Consider the following 19308-nt stretch of genomic DNA (forward strand, 5'->3'; position numbering starts at 1 on the left):
ATCTAGGTTTTCTTTTTCAAGAATCTCATGTAGTTCATTGTCCTTCGTTTCCATCTCACTCTAGGTCATTTCTTGGTCCAGCTCTAGTTCTGTGTCACTTATTATTTCCCCTTTCTTCTTACAACTATTTTGGATTTGCTCCCTTGCCCTGATCTGCTTTCGGTGTACCATCCTCCTCTTCTAGGGCTTGAAACCTATTTTGACTGGCTCGTTGCTTTTCTAATTGAAGTTGCTTCGATCCCTTTTTGCTTCCCTTTCCTTTCTGGACTACCTTTTGAAAGCTTTCAGAATCTTTCATGGTGTTTGCTTTGCCCTTGTTTTCCGTTTTGCTGAGAGGGCATTCTCTGAATAGGTGCCCATGCTCATGGCATTTACGACATCTGAATGGGATATGCTCATAATCCACTGTTTGCACCCATTATTCATCATAAACTTCCAAGATTACCTCATCCGGAAAAGCTCCAGAAAGATCCATTTCCACACAAATTCTAGCAAAGGATGTGTATTTGCCTCTTCGTGTTGCCTCAGAGGCTTTAACAAAGCGTCCTAGCTTGTTTGTTATGGAAGCTAGGGATTCCAGCTGCTAGTAATCCAGGGGTAGAGAGTAGAGTCTGACCCACATGGTACCGAGGTAAAAGTCTCTCGTTCTGGAATGAAATTCATGACCCATGGTCTCATGTATAGGCCTGCTGCTGCATAGAAGTAGGGCCCTCCTTCAAACACTCTATCCTTATCCTCAATATTTGTAAAAACAATTGTAAAGAATCCCTTTGACCCCAGATGTAGTTTTATGCTTCCTTTTGGTTTCCAGTGGTATTTAATCCACATTTGTAAAGCTTTTTCAGTGGGCCATAGGCCCATGAGTTTACAAATGATTACATAAGTCTGCATGTGTTCCCTATGTGCCTGCAGAGCTAGATTAGACAAAAGCACTCTGGGCATGATTATAGTTTTGGGCTTACATGGTCCCTTGTTTGCTTTGTCTTTTGTCCCTTGTTCCTTGTCCTCTTCCTTGTTTTCTGTAGTGTTATTGTTCACCCTCATTTTGGAGACCTTCTGCTCCTCTTCTTTGTTTCTTTGCCTTGCATCTGAAGGACCTCTAATTTCTTCTATCGGTTTTTTACCTCTGCTGGTTACTGCTTGTTTGTAGGAGGGAGTGGAGCTCCCTCCTAACAGTCCTTCCATGGAGAACAAATCTGTGAACCTGTAACTCTAGCTCGAACTTCCAATCCTCTTGCTCGTTTCGAAGCCTACGATTTCCAAAAAATCATTCCTAATTTAAATATATAATTTATATAATTAAATAATATATTTAATGGTTAATAATTATGCATATGACCATTAGTTAATTATTTAATGTCCTAAAAATCGATTCTGAGCCTGTGGGTTATGGCCCACAAAGCCTATCGGAAGCGCTTCTTAGGCCTTAAGCCTTTAACCATGGACTTACATTCAACTATAGGGAACATACATATGACGTTTAAGCCTTAAAACGCCTCGGCCACACATAACAAAAATACACAGGAAACATACACAAATTTCGCTCTGGAACACATACCGGACATCAAAATTTATAAAACCACCTCAATAACTATTGGCGGGTCCGCCCTCCCTATTAACTCCGAATCCTCTGATCCTTCCAACGACCCGGTCGCCGATTGTCCCCACCTTCGATCACCAATCAGTTTATCGGAGATATCGCCATCGACATATCAGCCCTTTGTTGCTCTGCTGCCCAAATCCTTTGCCCTCTCTAATATGCAAATGTCGATCGCATTTGGGCCGTCGATCTGATGCTAGATCCAACGGTTGTCACTTAATCGCAACTTCGCGTTCACAGTTGAACTTTGGTCAGTTCCGATAACTCATAAAGTGTTCTGCCCATGCGATAAAGGTTCTGCCACCGATGCGATAAAGGATCTAGACCGTTGATCCATAAGATCCAACGGTCATTGTGTATACTTGCCGTTTCCTCTTTCTCTTAGTCTTCCTCACATTCATTCGCTGCTTGATGGATTTCTGTGTTTAAAACACAGTTCTCTTCCCATATGCCATCTATAGAGTTATCACTCTGTTAGTGTCAGTCTTTCCAGCCTTCCTCCAGTGATCAAATATGCTCTTACAAAGTGGTCTCAGAGTGTCAAGGTCAAATTTTGTCATTTCAGTGAGTCTTCAAGTAAAATTTGGTCACTAGGCATTAGGTCTAGGGTTTGTTTTCACTCCTTTCAAAATTGCCCAAATGACAATCTATGTCACTATTCAGCTGAGTCTATCATCATTCATAGGGTTGTCATTATCATGTCAGTGTCTAATGAGTCATTTTACACCTTGTTCATGCTTCAGTTGCGCCTAGGCAAGGTTCATTTCCCTCTCCTAGGGTTTTGAAGGCAATTTCTCTTGGACGGTCAAATCATTGGCAAAACTTGTTTCCTGATGTTCATACACCTTCCCCTATCCTTAATGTACCTTACCAAATGCTTCCCATCACTGAGATTCCCCAAATTCCTCATTTTCGCACAAACCCTAGTTTCTAGCTACAACCTGGCAATTTTCTAGGTTGGGCCTGTGTTTTGCGCTTTTGGACCCCTTCCCCTCACTCAATCTCTAAGATTCCACTTTCCCCTGCTTCCTAACATCCCTCCCTACCTCCAAAAATTTCCCCAAGAATTTAGAAGCCCCTTATCCCCTTCATTTCGCTTCATTTCGACAAAATTCCTTGTTCCACACATCGAGATAAGTTTCACTCAAAAGATGTTTCAGAGAAATCAAAGATGAATTTTGGAAACCTGAGAGAGGTTTTTGTCCAAAACATGCCAAAGAAGAAAAACCTCCTTCACTTTTTTACACAGGTGTCATGGTTTTAGAGAAATGTCAAAACTACAATCGCTAGATCCAAAGAGGTTGGACAAGGCACTAAAACGACGGAAAAGGCCCGATCCACTCCAAATTTTGGCCAAAGCATCTTTGACTGAGCATGGTACTTGATTGGGGACTCCCAGCCCAAATTTCAAGAAATTTGGAGAAAATTTTGTCAATTGTGAATTTTTTGTGCCAAACATAGGTTTTTGCCCTCAACGCGTAGCGCGCCGCGCGCTACCCTGAAGATGGGCAAGTCCATTTCTAAAAAACTCAGCATTTTTGGATTTTTCATGACAAATTACACTTTTCTCAGCAATTGCCAAGACATTTCATCAGGTTTTGAGCCCTCAAAAGGTCAAAAAACATGCAAAAAATGACTTTCTGCCACTTTTTGGACACACAGGAAGCAGTCTTGGGAGATTGCAATTCTGGAGTGGCAAATGGACACCAAATTGAGAAATTCCACTTGGGTTGGAAAGTAGACATCCAGACCTTTCCAACAAGCCTACTTTTGCCTCATTTGGATGCCGGGAAGTGCCTCAAAAGTTGGCTCAAAGGCACGCTACGCGTTCAGGATTGGGGCGCTACGCATCAGCACATTTTCTCAATTTTTCATCTTCAGCTCAGGAATTCGCCCAGCTTTGACCAATTTTGACTTGTGATGGGATTTTTCACCCTCCTTGATGTAATTTTATGTTGACTTGACACTTATTTACCTATTCTAGATGATTCATTCATAAAATAGAAAACATTTAATGAATGAATTGGTTTCCTAGCTTATAGAGGCAAGTTGTTTTGACTACCTAGATTGTAGTGCTCAGTTTAGAATTGGTTGAAACAGCTCCTAGGATGATGAGCTCGAACCCTAGAGGCTAGGGAATGGGTTGGCATGGTCTATATTATGTATTTTCTAAATCATTTTCATGGTTGGAGAGGTTGGACTCTTGAGGGAGAAAGCTTTCTATTGTATTACTCATTGTATCTCTGCAATTTTGGCAAAGGAAGAAAGACCAGGGTTTTGCAGTCCTTTTTTGGGATTCCTGTGGTTACATGTATTGATGGTGTGTTTCTCTTTGTACTTGTAAGTTTGTTATGTGAATCATATTCTTACTTTTCCTTCTACAAATTAGGCAAATGAAGTGTTAAAGTAGAATTCATGATTACCATGCTCTGCTTTTAAGTTTGCTTAATATCAATGTTTTCATCTGTTTAAGGGGAATTCAAGGTGATTGCTTGCTCTCCTTAGCTCCTCATCAGTCATTCTCATCCATCCAACTCTTTCAAAGGCATCAATACAGTCTCCTATCTTGCCTCAAAGAGCCCCCTGGGAAAACTATGTCCAATCCCCGCACCCAAAATTGCCTTTCCCCGATTTTCCACCAAAATCCTAAAAATCTCAAATCAAACCTTTTATCAGTTTACTAGCCTAAAATTAGTGTTCTTTATTGATTATCTCCGCCCTTTGAAGATCTTTGCCGAGATATACCCGAGAGAGCCCTCTCCTGCCCCGTAGGGCTAGCTACGAGGCTAAGTGGTTTGATGTTGCCTTGGAGTTTGCCTTTCTCAGCCTGAGGTGAAATTTCAAGCGCTAACATACTGGCGACCATACTGGGGACGAACAAATGGTTTGCTGGTTGATGTCATTTGTTTTATAAGCTACAGACGGAGCCTGAAGTTATGCCAGGTAGCCTTTGAAACGCTTTTGCTTTGCATTAGCGGAAGTAGATAAACGCTGCTTCAGTCAATCTCCGGTATAACTTGTAAACGTGACATTTAACTTGTTAACTACCCCAGTACATGTATCAAGTTCAGATCTGATGGTTGATGGTGGACAACGATCAGACACTTGAAAGGCTGAAATCATTCACCTGGTGACTCTAAATTAGTTTTGATATCAGATCCAAAGACTCCACTGGAGGATGATCCTGACCAGCAGAAACATGAAATGACAACATGGACAGATCAGGTATTCAAGTTGGAATTTCATCCAAGACATTTTGTTCTTTGTTATAAATTATTTCTTCTCTTTTCCCAAGAATGTCAAGAAGGCTTTAAAAAGTATACTGTATTTGAGAAGAGATCCTCAGCCTGCAGTTGATTCTTTCCCTTGAAGATTGTGAATACCAAAGATTTGCATACCTTTGAGCTTGATCAAGACCTTTCTTCTAAATCTTGTGATGACCATCTTCAAATTGATGAATCTCAAGAGACCAAGATTGATTCTATACCTGTTGTACATACCCCTACACCTTGTAAAATTCCAGATCGGTATAAACCTCTTGTTTTACCTTCTGTTCTCCATGCTTTCCCCAAAAATTATGATCTATACCTGCCGAGGTTTGATGGTGAATGTAAGAATGTCAACGCTGAGCAACATGTGTAGAATTTTGAGTCTTTTCTTGACCTTTTTGAAGTTGATGAAGAGGATGTTAGTATTAGGCTTTTTGCTCTTTCTTTGCAAGTCAAAGTGAAGAGTTGGTTCAAAGCCCTGCCTGATGCAAGCATTTCAGATTTCCAGCAGTTTGTCAAAGTTTTTCTCGATAGGTGGATGATCGGGCAAAACCTTTTCTTGATTGTCGAAGAGTATAACCAGCTGAAAAGACTACCAGAGGAGACAATACAACAGTTTTCAGCCGTATTAACCAAGTTTATTATTCGATGCCAGTTGATATAAGGCCTACTTCTAGATCGGCTCTCTTGCACTATCCGGGTGCCTTTGATCCGGAGATGGAGTTTCAGCTGAGAGAAAGGGATATTGCAACACTTCACGAGATGCAAAACAATGCAATAAATGTAGAGTCGCATCTGCTGATCCGAAGGGCAAGAATGAAGGAAGAAGAGTTGAAAAACATAGATCCGGAAAAATCAACATCTCTAGAGGTGAAGCTTGACATTTTGGTAAGTGTAGTAGAAGAGATGATGGACAAGATCAACGCAAGGAATGATTATGATGTTCAAGCTCATGGCTCGCTGATTGAAGAAGAACAAGTTGCTGATCCAAAACATTTTGTTTCTTATCCTAGTTGTCATAGATCTGATAATGATTGTTTTGTAGATCACCTTGGCGAAGAAAGCACTGTTGATATGACCTACATGCTTGATGATATGTTTTATACCGATGATTTGCCTCAGTTTGATAAGTATGATGATGATTATGTTCTCCAAACAGAAGCTAATCTTGCAATCAAACAAGCAGCTAGTCTGTTGGAGGAAGAAGTTCACTTACAACAGCTCGAGTACAATAATCAACCGATGCATATCAGTTATGACATTGTCGAGGAAAGTGCAGCAAAGTTTGAAGTAAGTGAAGGATCTTTGCCTTTTTGTTTTGATTCGTTTCAGTTCATCAGAGATAACTACCATGCAATCATAAATCAAATGTCAACAAGTCTTGATTTGAATCATCTTGAGAGCAATGAAAATTTTGTTCAAGACTTCTCATATTCAGATTTGCAACCCCCGAAAGCCATTGATTGTCAAGTTGCAGCTGAAGACTTGGAAGTGGACACACATGATTTAATGATTCAAGGTGACTCTGTACCATTCTGTTTTGAATCATTTCAGTTTTTGAAGGGTAGATTGCATAGTAAATCTTCAAATGAACAGCCTATAACAAATCAACAATCTCTCAATGTTAATGTTGAGGATGAGACAGATAACAAAATTCTTGAGCAGCCTGTAGCATCAGATTTACAGCCACCAAATGAAATTGAAGGGCAGATTACAGATGAAGTTGTGGAAGATGAAATACATGATTTGATGATGCAGGAAGATTCTATACCCTTTTGTTTCGAAGCATTTTAGTTTATAAGGCAGAATCTTCGTAAAATCTCTCAAGAAAAAGATGAACAGCTAGAAGGATGTCATACATTTTCAATGGATACATTACAACAGCCTTTTCAAGTTTTTCATGATCCAATAGCTGATGTTTTGGATGAGGTTTGCAGCCAAAGTCTTTTTCCATTGACTACATGTGAGCTTGAAACATGTGCTGATATGAATTTGATCCGGCAGCCGGTTTTTTTCTCATTTTTAGCAGAGGTCTCGTCACAAGGCTCAGATCAAAGTTTGCATTCATGGTATGAGGGAATGAGAAGTAATCCATTAGATGAGCTAAGTTCAAGTGTGCTTGAATTTCAAGATCCTTATGCAGTGTTTTTGGAGGCAGATAGAGAATCCATAGCATCCGACGGATCTGTTCCCAAGTTGTCATGGGAGTTTCCTTTCGGTAGTTCTCTCTTGTTGTTCATAAGCGAGCATTTGCGGAGAATTCAAACAGTAGACGGGATACTAACTTGGTTGCATTGGTTGTTTCATTTCACTTGATCAAGTGATGAGTGAAACTGTTAGAGTAGGTTTTGATGAATAAGCTCCAACCTGAGCATCATTTCCAGTTTGTCGGTTGTGTTTAAGTATTGAGTCAGTTTTTAGTTGAGTGAGAGTCAATTTGTGTCATCCGAGTCATCAGTTTTTAGTCATGCATTTTAGTTTGAGTTTTTGACTCCATTGCCCAATGGATAAGGTGTTGGTCTGCTCTCCCAAAGATTTGTCGTTCTTGGCACCTCCAAGGAGCTACCATCCCCATTGGAGCTAATGTTAGTGTCAGTCTTTCCAGCCTTCCTCCAGTGATCAAATATGCTCTTACAAAGTGGTCTCAGAGTGTCAAGGTCAAATTTTGTCACTTCAATGAGTCTTCAGGTAAAATTTGGTCACTAGGCATTAGGTCTAGGGTTTGTTTTCACTCCTTTCAAAATTGCCCAAATGCCAATCTATGTCACTATTCAGCTGAGTCTATCATCATTCATAGGGTTGTCATTATCATTTCAGTGTCTAATGAGTCATTTTACACCTTGTTCATGCTTCAGTTGCGCCTAGGCAAGGTTCATTTCCCTCTCCTAGGGTTTTGAAGGCAATTTCTCTTGGACGGTCAAATCATCGGCCAAACTTGTTTCCTGATGTTCATACACCTTCCCCTATCCTTAAAGTACCTTACCAAATATTTCCCATCACTGAGATTCCCCAAATTCCTCATTTTCACACAAACCCTAGTTTCTAGCTACAACCTGGCAATTTTCTAGGTTGGGCCTGTGTTTTGCCCTTTTGGACCCCTTCCCCTCACTCAATCTCTGAGATTCCACTTTCCCCTGCTTACTAACATCCCTCCCTACTTCCAAAAATTTCCCCAAGAATTTAGAAGCCCCTTATCCCCTTCATTTTGCTTCATTTCGACAAAATTCCTTGTTCCACACATCGGGATAAGTTTCACTCAAAAGATGTTTTAGAGAAATCAAAGATGAATTTTGGAAAACTGAGAGAGGTTTTTGTCCAAAACATGCCAAAGAAGAAAAACCTCCTTCACTTTTTGCACAGGTTTCATGGTTTTAGAGAAATGTCAAAAATACAATCGCCAGATCCAAGGAGGTTGGCCAAGGCACTAAAACAACGGAAAAGGCCCGATCCACTCCAAATTTTGGCCAAAGCCTCTTTGACTGAGCATGGTACTTCACTGGGGACTCCCAGCCCAAATTTCAAGAAATTTGGAGAAAATTTTGTCAATTGTGAATTTTTTGTGCCAAACACAGGTTTTTGCCCTCAACGCGTAGCGCGCCGCGCGCTACCCTGAACATGGGCAAGTCCATTTCTCAAAAACTCAGCATTTTTGGATTTGTCATGACAAATTACACTTGCTCAGCAATTTCCAAAACATTTCATCAGGTTTTGAGCCCTTAGAAGGTCAAAAAACATGCAAAAAATGACTTTCTGCCACTTTTTGGACACACAGGAAGCAGTCTTGGGAGATTGCAATTTTGGAGGGGCAAATGGACACCAAATTGAGAAATTCCACTTGAGTTGGAAAGTAGACATACAGACCTTTCCAACAAGCCTACTTTTTCCTCATTTGGATGTCGGGAAGTGCCTAAAACGTTGGCTCAAAGGCGTGCTATGCGTTCAGGATTGGGGTGCTATGCATCAACACATTTTCTCAATTTTTCATCTTCAGCTGAGGAATTCGCCCAGCTTTGACCAATTTTGACTTGTGATGGGATTTTTCACCCTCCTTGATGTAATTTTATGTTGACTTGACACTTATTTACCTATTCTAGATGATTCATTCATAAAATAGCAAACATTTAATGAATGAATTGGTTTCCTAGCTTATAGAGGCAAGTTGTTTTGACTGCCTAGATTGTAGTGCTCAGTTTAGAATTGGTTGAAACAGCTCCTAGAATGATGAGCTCAACCCCTAGAGGCTAGGGAATGGGTTGGCATGGTCTATATTATGTATTTTCTAAATCATTTTCATGGTTGGAGAGGTTGGACTCTTGAGGGAGAAAGCTTTCTATTGTATTACTCATTGTATCTCTGCAATTTTGGCAAAGGAAGAAAGACCAAGGTTTTGCAGTCCTTTTTTGGTATTCCTGTGGTTACATGTATTGATGGTGTGTTTCTCTTTGTATTTGTAAGTTTGTTATGTGAATCATCTTCTTACTTTTCCTTCTGCAAATTAGGAAAATGAAGTGTTAAAGTAGAATTCATGATTACCGTGCTCTGCTTTTAAGTTTGCTTAATATTAATGTTTTCATCTGTTTAAGGGGAATTCAAGGTGATTGCTTGCTCTCCTTAGCTCCTCACCAGTCATTCTCATTCATCCAACTCTTTCAAAGGCATCAATACAGTCTCCTATCTTGCCTCAAAGAGCCCCCTGCGAAAACTGTGTCCAATCCCCGCACCCAAAATTGCCTTTCCCCGATTTTCCACCAAAATCCTAAAATTCTCAAATCAAACCTTTTATCAGTTTACTAGCCTAAAATCAGTGTTCTTTATTGGTTATCTCCGCCCTTTGAAGATCTTTGCCGAGATATACCGGAGAGAGCCCTCTCCTGCCCCGTAGCGCTAGCTACGAGGCTAAGTGGTTTGATGTTGCCTTGGAGTTTGCCTTTCTCAGCCTGAGGTGAAATTTCAAGCGCTAACGCACTCCATACATATAATAGTTAATTCACATATCTTGGGATCACCATCGATCCTACAGTGATCGATGGTCAATCACACGCATGCATTCACGTTCTGGGATTTAAGCCTCGCGCACACATATGAAACAAAGTTGGAAAAGAGACATTCTATAGACACGATGGAAATAAAAACACATATTTATTATAATAAACGCAACACAATTATATCTAAGGCATTTCAGCCTTAGAACAAAGTCTCCTCTCGATTACATTGCAACTATATAACTTTGTTTTCTCTCCCCTCTAAACATGCAGGTTCATGATACATCTATTTATATGGAAAATATTGTTGGATCGGATCACTAGGAAGGATCCGATCACATCCCCTCCTTAATTTGCTCCAACAAAAGCCCTAAAGCTCTATAATGCATGCATATGGCAGAATACAATAATAACAAGTCTTCGAGAGACTTTTGTCCATCTTTTCCATCTTTAAATCTGTTTTAAAACATATTTTTCCCTGTTTTTCTCCCCTGGTCCACGTCCAATTTCTTTTTTCCGCTTTGGATTCCTCCCTTTGACTAAGGGTATTGGATGCTCCTGCATTAGACTCCCAAGGCACAAAAATTTATGACCTCTTGGTCATATGCTTCTCCTTGTCCTTAGCAATTCTACCCACTGCATTTCTTCAGTGGAATAGCATTCATGGTCTTCTGTGAGCTGCAACCAAACCTCTGCAGTAACAGTCTCCTTCTGCTACATGATACCTCACCAAGCTCTCCTCACTCAGTCTTTTGGCATCCTTCAGGTTCTCTCCTCTGGAACCATAGGAGCACACCATGTTGTAGGTTTGCTGCAATATTCTCACCTTCTGTTGTCGTTATCTGTGCAATAGTAAGACCATAACTCTCCAGCTTTACCAATTATACCTCCTGCTTCATCTTCTTTCTCTCTGGAATCCTTTAACCTTCCCTTGCACACAGAATCTTCGTCTGCTCTAATACAAAATGATGGAAATGAGACTTTGGGGAGATTTTTCTCCTCGCAGGAAAACTTTCCCTGCTCTAATTATGTATCAAAATCATTTAAGGCCTAAGAATGTGATCCAGGTGGATGTTGGTGGCCACCCACCAACCCATTTGGACCCCCACAACTATCTCTTTCAGTCTTTTCAGTTTCCTAAATTGTAGCACAGTTTACTATTTTTAGCAGTTTTTCGGGTCCTGAACTTCCGGAGCCGTTTTGAGGCCCTAAACGACGTTTTTTTGGGATTCTAGGGCAACATGGGTCCATGGACCGATGTTGCCTCCCAAAGTGGTAGTACTCGGATAGATCTTTCTAACGAGCTATCGTACGCGTCAAACGGAGATCGTATGCCAAAGTTACGACCCCGGGAAATTGATGTACCAATTTACCCAAACGGGGCCCACAATTTGGCGTTTCATCTTCTAGGGTTAGGTTTCGGGATGTGAAGGGTTTTCCATTGTTTCTCAACAATAAATAGGCCTTCGAGCCTCATTGTAATACAGTTCGGAACAGTTCAGAGGCATGTAGCCGCACATCTCTTCTCAGAGATAAGCTACCATCGCCCTAGCTAGTTTCTCTCCATTTCTGTTTGTAAGCATATTTCAGTATTTTACAGTAATGAAATGAAGTATTATTTCCGCTGCATATCTGTTTTTATGGTTATCGCATCTCTGTATTTATGGTTATCTCGGTAATTTGTTGCGTTCCTGTTTAAATCCGGATCAGTGGTATCAGAGCGGTCTACCTTTTCTCTGTTTTTCTTTGCATGTCCCCAACGAGGTCGGGATATAAGGAGTTAGGGCTTGAACTGGTCGAACCTTTGCAAGACCAACCTCGCAAATCCCGACGGCCTCCCATGGCGGATGAGAAGAAAGACGAGGGGGCAGGAGATCCTATCAAAATCTTGCTCGAAGAAGCACTCGAGCGGCAAAGGAACGCGATGATGGATAGCTTTGCGCAGATCCTTCAGCGGCTACCCAGAGGCGACGCATCGGCTTCCAACAGCGACTCTGGAAATGCCACACCCTTCAAGGTACAAGTTAATTTTGAAATCCCCATATTCGAGGGTAAAATAGACGCAGATGCCGTAAATAAATGGTTAAATCTGCTAGATGGGTATTTTTCTGTTCATGAATTTTCAAGTCGGGAAAAGATTGTTTTCGCTCTTCTCAAAGCAGCCCCCCACGTTAAGGACTGGTGGGAAACCTACTGCGAGCAGAAGGATGAAAGTACAGGCTCACTATTTTCAGCCGCACCCACTTGGAATGACTTTCGGGATGCCATCAAGGAGCAGTACTACCCTGTCGGAAGCTATGAGGACAAATACATCAAATGGACCACACTGCGGCAGGGACGAGACCAAGATGTGTCAGAGTTCACAAACATTTTTCATACCCTTCGCACACAGTTGGGTATCAAAGATTCTGAGCTGCATCTGGTACTCAAATATCGCGGCTGCCTACACAGATACATCCAGGAAGAGATGGGGTTCTTGAACATCTCCTCACTCGGCACAGCATACCGATACGCTGTCAAAATCGAGCAAAAGTTCAAACAGAAGAAGCGAGACTTTGGATCTGCAAATCCGAAGCCCAAAGGACAAAGCCAAGGCGGGGTGACCCAAGACAACCCGTTGAAGCCACAAGAAAAGAACAACACCACGAAGCCGAAGAAGGACACAGGAAAGTGGTGTGAGTTCCACAAGAGTCCCACTCATAACACAAGTGAGTGTCGGACCAAGCAGTCGCTGGTGGCTGAGTTGAAGGCTTCCGAATCAGATGCATGTTCCGACCCTGAGCCAGAACCCGACAAGGGGAATGGCAAAGGGAAGCAGATCATTGATGCGGATCCCAGTGCCACTGTTGCCACCGCCAAGATCAAGAAAAATGAGCCCGAAGATCCAGAGGAGGGGGAGCGTCTTTTCCACTCACAGATGTGGGTGAAGGGTTCGCCGCTACAATTCATTGTCGACAGTGGCAGCCAAAAGAACCTCGTTTCAGCAGAGGTCGTGAAGCGGTTGGGCCTACCGACTACACCACATCCACAGCCGTACAGTATCGGGTGGCTTCACGAAGGACGAGATCTGAAAGTTCGCCAGCAGTGTCGCCTTCCCTACAGCATCAAACCCTTCACAGACGAGGTATTGTGTGATGTTACACCTCTGGATGTTTGTGATGTATTATTAGGCCAGCCATACTTGTGGAGGCGACATGCTGTGTATGAGTCAAGGCCTCGTGCTGTCATTATTTCTTTGAATAATTCATTATACAGGATACCAGAGGTAGCCCCACCTACTGCCACATCCTTGATCACTACCAAGAAAGGCAGCAAGCTCATATCACAGACCAGGAAATTCATCTGTCTGGCTCACTCCCAAAATAAGGGGAAGATCGTTGCTACATCCATGACCCCTGCAAAGGGTTCCTACACGCAGCAGAAGCAACAAAGGGATGCGGTCATGACAGAACACAGGAACAACTTCTCCTCACCCACAGAGATACCGCACAAGTTTCAGGTGGGCGACAAAGTTTGGTTACATCGGCAGAGAGAACGCCTTACCAGAACCCATCAGAAACTCAGACAACTCCGACATGGTCCTTACACCAGCACCAAGGCTATGGGCAACAATGCTTTGAAGCACAGCATTCCTCCATTCCTTCGCTTGCACCAAGTATTCAATGTGGACCGTCATCGACCATGCTTCCCACCATCACTGGACACATCAGAGATTGCAGGACAAGTTCAGCAGATGGAGGAACCCAACGCAATGGGGACCATTGCTTCCTAAGGGGGGAGGAATGATCCAGGTGGATGTTGGTGGCCACCCACCAACCCATTTGGACCCCCACAACTATCTCTTTCAGTCTTTTCAGTTTCCTAAATTGTAGCACAGTTTACTATTTTTAGCAGTTTTTCAGGTCCTGAACTTCCGGAGCCGTTTTGAGGCCCTAAACGACGTTTTTTTGGGATTCTGGGGCGACCAATGTTGCCTCCCAAAGTGGTAGTACTCGGATAGATCTTTCTAACGAGCTATCGTACGCGTCAAACGGAGATCGTATGCCAAAGTTACGACCCCGGGAAATTGATGTACCAATTTACCCAAACGGGGCCCACAATTTGGCGTTTCATCTTCTAGGGTTAGGTTTCGGGATGTGAAGGGTTTTCCATTGTTTCTCAACAATAAATAGGCCTTCGAGCCTCATTGTAATACAGTTCGGAACAGTTCAGAGGCATGTAGCCGCACATCTCTTCTCAGAGATAAGCTACCATCGCCCTAGCTAGTTTCTCTCCATTTCTGTTTGTAAGCATATTTCAGTATTTTACAGTAATGAAATGAAGTATTATTTCCGCTGCATCTCTGTTTTTATGGTTATCGCATCTCTGTATTTATGGTTATCTCGGTAATTTGTTGCATTCCTGTTTAAATCCGGATCAGAATGCTTCTAATAGGCTTTGTGGGCCATAACCAACAGGCCTCAAGATTAATTTTTTTAGGGAAAGGGATTTTGATTAAACCCCAAAGTCTCCTTTCCATCATTTGGTATCGAAGTATGGAAAGTTTTCCTGCGAGGAGAAGGATTCCAAAGAGAAAGAAGAAGAAGCATGAGGTACAGTTGAGAAAGCTGGAGAGTTATGGTCTTATTGTCGCACAGAGAATGACAGCGGAAGGTGACAAGATTGCAACAAACCTAGAGCATGAAGTGCTCATATGGTTCTAAAGGAGAGAACCTGAAGGATGCCAAAAGACCAAGTGAGGAGGGCTTGGTGAGGTATCATGTAGCAGAAGAAGATTGTTACTGCAGAGGTTTGGTTGTAGCTCACAGAAGACCACGAAGGCAGTTCCACTAAATAAATGCAGTGGGTAGAATTGCTAAAAACAAGGAGAAGCATATGACCAGGAGGTCATAAATTTTTATGCCTCGGGAGTCTGATGCAGGAGCATCCAGAACCCTTAGTCAAAGGGAGGAATCCAAAGTGGAGCGAAGAAGAGCACGTGGACCAGAGGAGCAAAACAAGGACTTTTCTGTTTTAAAACAGAGAGAAAAATATGGAGTAGATAAAGTCTCGAGGAGACTTATTAATGAACCTGTCATGTGTTATATGCATGCATGTAATGAGAGCTTTAAGGGCTTTTTGTTAGAGGGTTGATCGGATCCTTCCGTGATCCGATCCAACAATGCTTCCTTATATATATATATATATATATATGTGATTGAACTTGTGTGTTCAAGTGGATAGAGAGTAATATAGAATATAACTCATGTAACAGAAAGTGACCACAATGGAGTCGAGAGGAGAGTCGTGCTAAGGCTGAAATGTCTTAGCTTATATACCGTTCTATATATAATAATATATAAATGTGTTTAAGTGTTGAAACTGTGCGTTTATGTGTTTGTGGGTTTCCGCGCGCATATATATTTTAGTTATGCTGTATATACCCATGAATATGTGTAAATGGCTTGAAGCCAACATTTATAAATATGTTCATATGTTGCAGGTTGACCAACCATCGATCACGAGAAGGATTGATGGCAACCCAGACATACAAATGGAAGTTATGCGTGAATGGCAGAGACGGTGGCGGAGCTGTGTTTTAACACAGAATTTCTTCAAATGGCGGATAAATCAAGTTAAAGGGAAAACTTGCCAAAATGCCCTAGAACCATTGGATCTGAAGGATCAACGGTCCAGATCCTTTATCGCATCGATAGAACTCTTATCGAGTTATCGCAACAGGCAGTTTAATCATAGCGATAGTGATATGCGATTAAATCGCAACCGTCAGATTGATGGTCCAGATCGACGGCTCGAGTGCGATCGGCGATCGCATATCGAAGTGGCGAAGGGCTTGGATAGTGGAATAGTAAAGGCCGATACGCTAATGGCGATATCGCCGATAAAGCCAATCGACGATCGGAGGTCAGGTTGATTGCTTGTCGGAGTTCGGAGGTCGGAGTTGGAACAGGGCTGTGGAAAGCGAAGGAGCGGACCTGCCGATAGTATGAACGTGGGTTTATTATTATTTGAAGTTCGGCATGTATGCTTGGAGCAGGGTTTCTTTGTAAATCACGTGTTTCAATGTTTTCTGATAGTTTGAAGACCCCGGGTAGTTAAAGGAAATCTCGATACACTTGTGCCTTCGATAATGTATATGGTTCCGACATTTTAAAAGAGAGTCGATAATGTTGAATGGTCCATGGTTATATATATATATTAAAATTTAATGGTTAATAATTATTTAAATTATATTAAATATTAAATTATAATAATATATATATATATATATGTATTTTAATATTATATATTAAAATATATAAAGAAATAAATTATTTAAATAATTTATTATTAAATATATATTATTAATTATATATTATATATTGACTTTAATATTAAATAATTATATACAATTTTAATGTATATTAAATCGTATTATCACTAATAGTGCAAGGTCCCGACATATAACCATCCTTAGCCAAACTGATGCCAAGGTAACACTCGCACATACCCACAGTATGCATTTAAAAAAATAATGCATCAACAACTGTCCCAGGTGTCTGACTCTACGATGGAGTCAAACCTTCAGACCATAAATGGTCAAGTGGCCCTCTTATACAGTTCCTGTGTATAGGAACTTTAATCACCCAGTTAATACTTCCTCTCGAGACTATATATGAAATCCCATATATCGGCAGTTTTATTCCTTTCGTAATCCTTATACAAAGGATTAACGCACAATACACATACTTTCTCCTTTGGTTACAGCCTTAGCACAGGACCCGAGGTTAAAACCTCTATCGCAATCACTATCGCTATATCAACGGTTCATATACATATGAACCATCACCCCTCTTCGACTATCGGGTGGTTAACATATGCTTAAGCGCTAAAAATCCCGCGCCATATAAACTATCGGGCATGATAATATATGGGAATACAAAGGAAAGTCCCCTCCTAACAGCATCTGTGGACTTTAAATATATATAGACCCGCGACTATGATTATTGTCAGGTCCAGTCTTTAATTAATCCACCCTTCCGCTGTGCCAAATTCTGATGGGTCCAAGCTTCGATATTCCAATAATCACAATCGGATATCGCTCATTACCCGCGCCTAACTTCTTCCGCTGTGAACCTCCGATTGCGTGACCGCTGATCGAATTATCAACGAATCACCAATCGTTCGTCAAAGTATCATTAGGTTTGTAACCGTCATCCCTTGCACTTATGGAATGCGATTGTGATTTCAATCGTAGTCGTTGATCTTTGAAGATCCAATGGCTGTTGAGTATTAATTCTAGACTTCTCCGCTCGTCCCTTTTACTTGCAAAGTTATGCCGTTTCTTCAATTTCTCAGTGATTTGGTTTCTTTAAAGGTTCCGGCCTTCTGCTCATTCGCAGTTCAACTACTCCTCTGAACTCAATTCCTCAAGCTTTCAACTTCTCTTTCACTCTAGAGCACCTCTCTGTTGGGTTGTGTTATATTCTTTCCACGACTACCCCACGTAGTTAACTGGAGGTTAGAGGGGGGGAGGTCACAGGGGGTTTTAGGTGTACCCGTAACCCCACTTTATGGGGTCCAGGGCAGCGCGCCGGAAAATTTTGATTTTGGACCGTATGTTAGGTTAGGCGGACCCACCTATGGTTTTGTGCATGATTTTCGCACTTTTTTTTGGACTCGATGGTTTTTGGTCCATGATTTTGGATGCGATGGTTTTCGGTCCATGGGATTGGATGCTTTGGAATGCATAAATATGTATTGTAACATTGAAAGTAACATAATGAAAATCAAGCTGGTAGTCCCGATTTTTGGATCCAGGGGAAAATCTCTGTGTATATGTGTGTTTTATGTGTTATGCTCTCACATTATTTATTTTCTGTGTTTTAGAATTCGTATGCAGGTAATTTCTGTACGGGGTTAAAACCTACATTTGGTATCAGAGTTGTTTTTGGCTTCAAGGGGACGCCTTTGTTGTTGAGGGGTTTCGCTCGGGCCTGTGGTAGACCATGTTCAGTGGGAGATCTGCAAGATCGATTCTGTTGGTGAAAGAAGATGGAAAGCATTGGAAAGATAGAGATCTAGAAATTTAATGGTCGAAGTTTTGAGTTGTGGAAACTCAAGATGGAGGATCTGTTGGTGGATAAAGATTAGTGGATCGTGGTAGATCCGGGTACTAAACCAACGGGAGTGTTTGATGAAGAATGGAAGAAGTTGGATCGGAAGGCAAAGAGAACAATACAATTGTGTGTCTTAGATTCAGTATTGCTAAATGTATCAGGGGAAGCTATGGTGAAGGCTTTGTGGGACAATTTAGGGACTTTGTACCAATCTAAGTCTCTGGTGAATAAATTGTTCTTGCGGAAAAAGATGTATAACCTGAGGATGAAAGATGGAGACTCGGTGACAAAGCATCTGAATGCATTTAATACTGTGGTAAGTCAGTTAGCATCTGTTGATATTAAAATTTCAGATGAAGATAAGTGCATCAGTTTGTTTTGTTCTCTACCAGATTCGTGGGATAGTCTAGTTATTGCAATAGGTAGCAATGCAACTGCCTTGCAGTTTGATGAAATAGTCTCAGCCTTGCTGATGGAGGAGATGAGATGGAAAAATATGGAGAGCCAGAATGGTGATGCCTTGTCTGTATGGGGATGGTCCCAGAAAAGAAACAAAAATAAGTCATCGAGTGGGAGATCTAAATCTCCAGCCAAACCTGTAAAGGTGGTGTGCTGGAAATGCGGAAAGGAAGGGAACTACAAAAGGGACTGTAAATCTAAAGCTCCTGATAAAGGAAAGGGATCTGATGATGCTCCTTCTGCAGAGGTGAAAACCACCTCAGATGAAGGGGGGGATGTGTACTTGGCTTCTTCAAGTACACATGTAGATCATGAGGCATTGTTGATTGACTCAGGTGCATCCTTTCACTTCACTCCCCATAGAGAGTGGTTCTGCGAGTATGAGAAATATGATGGTGGTGATGTCTTCTTGCGGGATGACAGGAAGGCTAGAATCGTTGGTCGAGGAAAAGTAAATTTGAAGTTGCAAGGTGGAAGGGTTAGAACACTTCCAGGTGTTCTACATATTCCTACATTAGCCAGAAATTTGATTTCTGTAAGCAAGTTGGATGATGCAGGTGTAAAATAGTGTTCGAGAAGGATACCTACAAAATGGTTCAGGGAGAACTGGTATTGATGCGGGGAGTTCGGATTGGAACTTTGTACAAGCTACAAGGTAGCACTGTTATTGATGGGTGCAACAGTTCTGTGGTTCCTGAAAGTGGAGCAGAAAATCTAGTGGTCTCTGGAGAGAAGACCATGTTGTGGCATCAAAGGCTTGGACATATTGGAGAGAAGGGCCTTCGAATACTTTATGGTAAAGGTATGGTAGAAGGTATGAGTAATAGCTCTCTGTATTTTGATTTCTATGAAAATTGTGTATATGGGAAGCAGAATCGGGTGAGTTTCCCCTCTGGTAG

This window comes from Pinus tabuliformis, chromosome 7 (genome assembly GCF_031772625.1).
Source record: "Pinus tabuliformis cultivar Carrire ecotype Pingquan chromosome 7, CPIR1, whole genome shotgun sequence".
NCBI lineage: Eukaryota > Viridiplantae > Streptophyta > Pinopsida > Pinales > Pinaceae > Pinus > Pinus tabuliformis.